The 9,148-nt window shown below is 51.4% G+C and overlaps 1 non-coding gene across 1 annotated transcript; it reads right to left on the reverse strand.

The window, feature by feature from the left end:
• Window positions 1-711: 711 nt before the first annotated feature.
• LOC120643287 lies at window positions 712-818 on the reverse strand. The gene has a single exon (XR_005662966.1). It is a non-coding gene; the product is annotated as a small nucleolar RNA R71 (small nucleolar RNA).
• Between the last annotated feature and the right edge of the window lie 8,330 nt (window positions 819-9,148).

Here is a 9,148-nt window from a genome sequence, read left to right on the forward strand (position 1 = left end):
TGGCGCTGTTGCTAGGAATACATAAACTTAGCAGCGACGTTAAGAAATGCCAACAAGCATTTCTGGCACCGTTGCCGGGGAAGGCACAGGATAACTATGGCTATACTTTGCATATGTCTATAATCATGATAGGATAGAACAATTCTCAATGCAGGCTAACCTTGATTGTCTTCTTTGTCTTTGGATGTTGAAGACAGGTAGTGTATGACTGGTTTCGACTTACCGCCAAACTTTACTGAAGATCCGGAGTCACTTGCGAGGAAGACTCGAACTCGTTTCGACTCTCCTCTTCGTACTCGATCGGAAGTCGATCCAGCTTCCTTAGTGCCATCCGCATCAACCGCTATGGCCCAGAAGATGCTTCGTGAGTACTCCACTCCTTCTGCTAACCAGGTGCTGAAAGGCCCTAAGGTAGAAGTGGGAAATGGAAGTTTCGAGATCAATACGGGTCTCATTACAATGGTACATGCCAGCCCATTCTATGGCAAGGCCAATGAGGACACAAACGCCCATTTGCAGCAATTCCTAGAGATGTGCAGCACCTTTACCATTAGAGGAGTGAGTGAAGATGCTATTTGTCTTTGACTGTTTTCGTTCTCTTTACTGGGGAAGGCGAAGCAGTGGTTCTATAGGAACTGTACGGAGATTAATACATTGGAGAAATGTTTTGTGGCGTTCCTCAAGAAGTTCTTCCCATTGGGCAAAACCAATGCCCTCCGTGGAAAAATTTCAAGCTTTCAGCAGACAACATCGAAATCTATTCCTGAGGCATGGGAAAGGCTTCAGGAATACATCCTGGCTTGTCCCCACCATGGGATGGAGGATTGGCTTATTCTTCAGAGTTTCTATAATGGGTTGACTCCGACAGCCCGAGGCAACATTGATGATGCTGCTGGAGGAGCTTTCTTCTCGCTCACTATTGATAATGCTAAATCATTAATCGAGAAGATGGTTTCTAACCAAGGGTGGAGTGATGATCGGCTCCAACCACGTCCGAGGGGTACGCATACTGTCAAGGAAGCAGATATGATGACCACCAAAATGGACAACTTAATGAAGAGATTGGATGACTACACCAATGAGAAGGCTGCCATGGCCACCACTACTCTAGCTTTGGACTCTCATATGACTTGTGAGGTCTGTGGTAACACTGGGCATTCAGGGAATCACTGCCCTGAAACTCAGGAGGATGTGATGTACATGAACGGCAATAACAACGGTTATCGTCCACAAGGAGGCCAAACGTGGAATCAACGCCCTTATTATCAAGGAGGTAACCAAGGTAATACTTTCAATCCTAACCAACCTTCCTTGAAAGATCTTGTTTATGGGCAACCTAAGATCAATGAAAATGTTAACAAAAAGATAGCTGCCTATGATAAAGCTCTGGAAAGTCTCAACATTAAAATTGACGGTCTTTCTTCTACTCTTAAGAGTCAGCTGAGTTTTAATAAAATGCTTGAAACCCAGTTAGCTCAGTTGGCTACTTTGGTTCCCTCTGCTGAAAATGGGAAGATCCCGGGGTAACCCGTGTCTTCTTGTGAAAATGTGTACGTTGTGTCCACTAGATGGGGTAAGCCATCTAGACGGACAAGTGCTCTTAACTATGCAGGGAAGCCCATACACCAAATTCAAGATCCATGGGAGGAATCAGCAGTTATACACAGGAAAGACCCCGGTTATCCGGCAATTACATGCACTATCTACTATCATAAGATCAAGAACGCTCTCTGTGACCTTGGTGCAAGTGTCAATCTCATGTCCAAGGCCATGATCGAAGAATTAGGATATCCTGCTCTTTCTCCAACCTTGACAACAGTGCAGCTTGTTGACTTATCGATCTGGCATCCGGAAGGAATTGTGGAGAGTCTCTTGGTGAAAGTTGGGGGCTATTATGTCTTCGCGGATTTTGTGGTCCTTGATATGCAAGATGACGGTGGGATGCCGCTCATTTTTGGCCGACCATTCCTTAGTGATGTTAAGGCAAGAATTAATGTGGGGGCCGAAGTGATCTGATTCCACATTGGGAAGAACTTAATGTTCCGATTTTGAGCACAAGAAGAGCAGTGCTACATAGTGCACAATGATGTTGAGCAGCTTGGGGGAGGAACGGAGCCACAACCCCAGCTCAAGCAACCTCCGACCACACTAGCAAAAACAAAGAAAACAAATAAGGTGTGGCGGAAGGTTGAGAAGGCATCACCATCCACTTCTCGGGAGTGGGATGCTGAGTGGTACTGATCACCGAGAAGAGTCCTGCTCGTCGGACTTAAAATGACGAGTCATTCTTGCCAAAAAGGTTAAAATTGGTATTTATCTCATATTTCCCTTTCCAAAATTTTATTTGATTTTTCAAATTGCATATTTGATTTTTTTCCAACCTTGCATTTGCATGCTAGATTTATCTAGCTTTTTTCCCATTTTCAAATAAAAAAATTCTGAAAATAATTTCCGAGTTAGAAAATCTTTGAAAAATCATTTGGGCAAATTTTAGAGCAAACTTTGGCCGAGGCCCCCAGGCATGGCACCATATAGCCGTTGGGGAGCTTCTGACCAAGGGGGCTGCCAGGTGGGCCCACCATGGGTCGGCCGACCCCTATAGTCGGCCGAACCAGGGGCAACGGCTCCTGGGTCCCACCGGCGCCAATGGCTAGTGGCCATTGCCCTTGGTCGAAATCTGGTCGTTGGGCCTTGCTGCTCTATAAATTGGACCCAAGAGGGGGGTGTTTTTCACCCATTCACTCATTTCCATTACACACTCCCTCTCTACTCTTTGGCTCTTTGGTTTTCTTGGATTTCTTGCTCGAAGATTGAAGTGTCAAGCACTCTCTCCATTTAATTGCTGCGAGTATTGATTAATGGTGGAGCAACCTCGGTAAGAATTTCATTTCGGCTTAACTAATCCATCACCGAGTTGCTCTTGTTGATTGTTGTGCAAGCATGAGTTGGGCTTCCGGCGTCTTTCGAAGGGTGACTCGCTCATCCCGCTCACAGGGTAGCACAAGCTCACCCGTCCCCTCCGAACCGACGTCGAGCCCATTGATAATAGACTATGAAGAAGAGCAAGAAGTGCAAGTCGTCCCGCAGGAAATGGAGGTGGACGCTAATGACGCCCCCTTTAGCGACTTGCAAGACAATCGTGAGAGACAAGCCTACACTATCCTAAAGAATCGAGTCTTCACCCACACCAAGGACTACGAATCGGATCTCATGAAGAAAACAGGTATGAACTCTGAGTTCGTCTCTATTTGGCATGCTCTTGGTTGGGAGGATTTTGTGTCGGTCACAGAGCTAGTCTCTCGGCCCCTCACTATCCAGTTTCTTTGTTCTCTTGTTGAGGAGGCGAGTGGTGTTAAGTTCCGACTCTTCGGGACCGAGTACTGGGTTTCATGGAAAGATCTTAATCGTCACCTCGGTTTTAGTTCGCGTTGTGTTCTCTCTCTTAGTAAGGCTTGTCGTGGTTTTACTCGTGATGCTTTTTGGGGTGAAATCTCTGGTCAAGTTGTCAGTGGCAAGTTTGCACCTCGGTACAACGATATTCAGAACCCGACCCTTCGTTTGTTGCACAAATGGTTTGCCATCACTCTCTTTCCACGAGAGGTTGTACGGGTTGTGCGCATCGATGAGTTGATGATTATATATGCCGCGGTCAACAAGATTAAGGTCCCCCCATCAAGGTTATGATTCGGCAATGGTTGATGAATTTTAGGATGATGGGTCCTGTTGAGTGTACGTCTTTGATCACTCATATTGCTTCGAGACTCGGGATTCTAGAGGGGAACTCCGTCCCTTTCATTGAGACTCCTCGAATGCTCATCGATGAAGCATACTTGGTTCAAGGGCATACTCTTAAGTGGGGTCCGAATGATTCTTTGACTTTCTTCTTCCAGGGCTATACAGGGAACGACCAGACCCCCCGACCGGAGGGGGACCGAGGTGAGGGGCATCCGCAGCACCAGAGGGGCCCTGAGGGCCTGCAGCAAAGCCAGTGCCACCCGCCGAGCCCTGGGCACCGGAGAAGCCCGACGGGGCACCACCAGCAAACTCCCCACTGCCAGACCGACCCAAACTCGCAGGCGACCGCAGATCGACGACCTCCAGAATGTTGATGATGGCTCGGTAGCGAAGGCACGACTGCTCAACCTCGCCATGAGCCGGGATTGGAGTGAGCATGAACTTCTCAAGAGGAACAAGATCCGGGTGGACACACCCCACGAAGACGTTGAATCCCTTCATTGAAGCCTTCGATTCCGTCTCCGAAGCGCAGGCAATGACGCAGCAGGCCTTGCCCAAGATCGACTGGGCTGTGGACTGAAGCCACAGGTAGGAGGGGATCCCCAGCAGCTCGATCTTTAGCTTCCAGTCCATGGACGCCAAGTCAGCAACCGCCTCCCGGTGCCACCGCAAGAAGGAGAGGCGGAGGTCCTCCTGGGGTATTGGAGAGCGGAGGACCTGAAACATTGTGACCTGATCTCTGAAGACGACCAAAAAATCCTCTGGGTGGTAGGGATACACCATGAACGACCCCGGCTCCACGCCGTAGTGGGACTCGAGGCGAGCCCACACATCTGAGGCCTGGACACCCGCCTTGGGGCCAATGATCACCGCAACCAGAGCCTGCTCCAAGATGGCCTCGTTCACCTTGAGCTCAGGCGTCCTCGGGATGATATAGAGCTCGACCCAGCGGGGGATCCGGCGGAGGCACCAACGAGGTAGCCCCGGGTGGCGGCATGTGAGGCGGGGAGGTGCGCGGAGACGGCATGGGGCAGTCCGCATTGGAGCCCATGGCAGTGGACCCAGAACGAGAGCGATAGCCCTCAGCCGCGGGGGGAGCCCTCCACTAGTGGGGCGGCTGGCCACCGCGGTGATCCGCGACGGGTTCCATCTCAACCGAGGGCGCCTGCCGAGGCGGAGAGGTGGCCCGGCGGGTGGGAGTAGGCGCCCACCGCGGAGGGGAAGTGGCCTGGCGAGGAGGGGAAGGTGCCCGCCGGAGAGGAGCTACAGCCCGGCGCGGAGGGGAAGGAGCTCGTCGGGGAGGAGAGGGGGCCGTCGCGGCAGGAAGGGCGCTCGTCGGGGGGGGGGAGAGGGGGCCTGTTGTGGCGGGGAGGGTGAGGATGCCCGCCGCGAGCCCCCACCGGGTGCACAGCCCGAAGAGTTGAGGCGACGACGACCAAGCCGCAGCTGCGGGGGCAGTGGGTGTCCTCCATCCGGTGGCCCAGGATGTTGCACCGGAAGTAGCAGGCCGAGAAAGGGCAACGCGCTGTGAAGTGGTCCTCGGCAAAACAGTTGAAGCACTTGCCCACAAGATCCCACGGCACGGGGCAGGGCCCCCGCGGAAGCGACCAAGGCAGGGAAGCCGAGGATTTCCTCTTCCACGGCCCCTTAACCTCCTAGCCCTCCTCATCGGTGAGCTGCACGACCGGCGGACCCCTGCGGGCATCCGCCATGAAGCTGTCAGGAGGTGGAGGCGGCGGTTGGAGCGGAGGATCTATTTGAGCCCGAAGATGATTTCAAATGAAAAAAGTTTGAACTACAAAGTTGTAGATCTCGTCGAAAGCTACAATTTTCATATAAAATTTATCTCCATACAAGTTTACACAAAAAAGTTATGTTTTTTGAAGATGGATTGGCTCTACCGCTGTTTGAAACGGCAGTAGGAATTGCTACAATACTGCTACAGTACTGTGAGCGGGGAACAATACCCTACCGTCGTTTCATTTGGCGGTAGGTTCTAACCGCCATTTGAAATGGGTATAGTTTTGCAAAACTTTGAAAGAGACACATATTTTTGTAAATTATTAAAAAAATAATATAAAATAAAAAAACTCGGCGACTGCTGCTTGCGATTGGCAGCGAGCAGCAGATCCGAGAGCCCCACTCTCCCTTTTGTGCTGCAGCTTTGCTATTGGTGGCGGCAGCGGCTGCTTGCATCCAGAGGCGGCAGCTGCTTGTGACCGGCGGCGGGCAGCAAATCACCAAGGACACCATCGTTTCCCAGAAAATCACCAAGGCATCTACAACTTACTGATATTTTAGAAGACGGTGACAATGAATTTATCACAAAAGTTGTAGCAAATCTTAAAGAAACGCAAGAACCTGAAGCAGAACGGGATGAAAAACATTAGAGTTGTAGAAAATCTTGTTTTTTTAAAACCGCTATCTGCCGTAGCTGCACTATAGCCTCTTAGCTACTAGAAAAAAGATGTCGCTATTTGCCATATATAGCCTACTATTTAAAACCATGGCAATGAATCCAGCTAAGGTCTCCAGCTTACATTTTTTGCACAGTTCTTCCTATTCTTTACTTCTAGACCGTTGCTCTAACTCATTACTTGATGTGCAGTCTTGATTTGAAAGGTTAAACTTTCCAATCAGAACAGTCACACAGGGCAATCCTATGACTTGTACTGGCAGCACAGTCACCGTTGCTTTTGCTTAGAGCAAGCGTCTCCAAAAGTTTGAGCTTTGCAAGGCTCCATGGCGAAACCAACGGTAGTGAGGGCTTCAGCGCACCCCCCCCCCCCCCCCCATGTCCTTCAGCAAGTCATCGCCTGATTACGATATTTTTCCTGAGAGGGCAACCATTTGGGAATATACCAAGATATAGCAAGCAGGTCCTGACGGTGAGGTCAGACAGATTCATGTAATTGTCCATAAGCACATCTCGGAGCCTTGCAAAGTTAGGCTCAACCAGTGGCGGAGCTAGCACCAGCACATTGTGAGAAACGAGAGTACTCTATCCTGCTTGTGATGAGTGAATTGTCAACCGTGCGGTGTGATCGTGCGCTTGGTCTTTGGATTGCAGGTACACGGGCGTCGAGTGTCGACGGGGAGCTGCCGTGGAGGTGCTGTGGCCGATGGACCGTGCGGTGGATGGCGGTGAAGGGCAGCCGGGACCGGAGCTCGGACCGGGCGGCAGCTGTGGCGTCCACTCCTGGATCGAGGGCGCAAGCGGCGACGGAAGGCGGGTTTCTTGGTTTGCGCCACAAAACCAAGGAGGCGGACGACGGTTGAAGACGCCAAGTCGTGGAGGCACGGGCGTCGGTCTCGGGACTGACGGAGGTGACGGGCGTCGACGGCGTCTAGGGCCTTGCTGCGGGCGAGGAGGTGACGGGCGTCGGGCGGCGTCTAGGGCCGTCAGAAGGCCGAGGCGGGAACGGCGTCTAGGGCCACGGCGTGGAGGCGGGAATCTTCCCGCGCGTGAGATTTTGGCGGTTTTCTCAAAACCGGCCACCTACCCGGGTTTCGCGGACCCTCCAAAACCGCGGACCGGATCTTCGTCGACGTGGCGGCATCGCAGCAAAGACTTTGAGTCGAAGAAAGAAGCTCCACCGTCGATCGAGGCTGTACAGCAGGGTGCTGCTGACCCGATCGGTCTGACCGGTCCCCTGGACCGGTCTGACCGGTCTGGCCGCAGCAGCCGTGTATAAATACCCCCCACCAGCCCATGGCTGGTGGAGTCTCTTGAGCCTTTTGTTTTCTCTTCGTTTTTCCTTCTCCCTGCCCCTGCTCTAGGTTAGGGCCAAGGTTTCCAACGCAAAGGGAGGTTAGATTATAGCTAATCTCTTCGATTTAGAGGGTGGATGATGGTGTGGTCGGCTCTAGCCTTTGTATAGGTGAATTCCTCCGTGAATTATGAATGAAATTGTGTTGAAATTCACCCGTGTGTGGTGAGCTTTTCGTCCTCCCCTTCCCTTTGTGTTTTTGGACTTGATTATTCCTCCTTTGAGGTGTTTTGTTTTTGGAGGAGTCAAGTTCTTCGATTCATGGTTTGATGGACTCGTTGTGACGATTCTAATCTATCTAGCCTAGTGCCAAACCTGCAGGAATCGCGAGTTCTAAGGATTGAGATTTTTTGGTTCTTGAGAAAACCCCAATTCCCTTTGATCTTCCCTCAATTTCTCACGATCTGTTAATCTTTTGGGAAAGATCTTTTGGGAATATGTTCATGGGGTAGATGCGAAGCTTTCCTCTAAGTTTCGTTCGATTTGGACTTCGTTTGCTCGAGATTTGACATTTGGAGCTTTGTTGGCAGGCTGTCTGGGAGCGACCGGTCTGACCGGTCTGTGCAACCGGTCTGACCGGTCTGCGCAACCTGTCTGACCGGTCTCTGCAGTCCAGTTCTGCGTTTCGACTCGCTTTGCTTCCGCGCTGCGACCTGGGTCTTCTGCTTCGAGATAGCTTGTCCATAGCTATTCTCACTGACCTAGGTTGGAGGACTTGCGGTGATTTTGGGACATAGGCCGACGTTTCAATTTCGAAAGAAATTTTGATCGGCTCCCATTCACCCCCCTCTGGTCGCCAGTTTCGGTCCCTCAATTGGTATCAGAGGTCGGTTGAGGTTTTCAGTACCTTAACCGGTTCGAAAACCACTCGGCGACCATGGCGAGTCTTGGTAAGATCCCGGTGTTTTCCGGCGAGGACTATGCCTACTGGAAGGTTCGCATGAGAGCCTTCCTGTAGAGCATGGGAGCCGATGTCTGGGAGATTACCATGAACCACCTTTACGAGGTGCTTGCTGTTCGGACCACACCTCTCCAGGTGACCCAGCACGAGGCTAACGCCAAGGCCGTCAATGCCTTGTTCACTGGCGTTTCTCGTGCGGAGTTCTCACGCGTCCAGGGTTTTCAGGAAGCTCATAAAATTTGGACGTGTCTTGAGAACTACCACGAGGGTACACCTCAGGTGAAGGCCAGACTGTTCGAGACTCACCAGCGTGAGTACGAGAACTTCACACAGGAGCCGGGTGAGAGCATTGACTTGATGTTCAGTCGTTTTCAGTCGATTGTGAACAAAGTCAATGTGAACAGATCTGCTAGTGCCCTTGAGTACACAGAGCATGAGAAGGCCCTCAAGTTGCTTTACGCACTTGATCGCTCTGTGTGGGATCTCAAGGTGAACACCATCATTGAGTCTGCTGGCTATGAGACTCTGACGGTGAACGAGCTTTTCAGCAAGCTCAAGGCCACGGAGGTGGATAACCAGACACAAGCTAAGATCAATGGTGCCCCTCCTTCCAAGAGCGTCGCTCTTGTGACTGGCCTAGGTGGATCGAGCTCTAACGCTAACTCTGCTCTTGGCTTTTCTCTTGCCTCTTTGCCTTCTGTTTCAGATGAGCAGCTGGAGACGCTGGGCGACGATGACTTGT

Source organism: Panicum virgatum, chromosome 7K (genome assembly GCF_016808335.1).
Source record: "Panicum virgatum strain AP13 chromosome 7K, P.virgatum_v5, whole genome shotgun sequence".
Taxonomy (NCBI): domain Eukaryota; kingdom Viridiplantae; phylum Streptophyta; class Magnoliopsida; order Poales; family Poaceae; genus Panicum; species Panicum virgatum.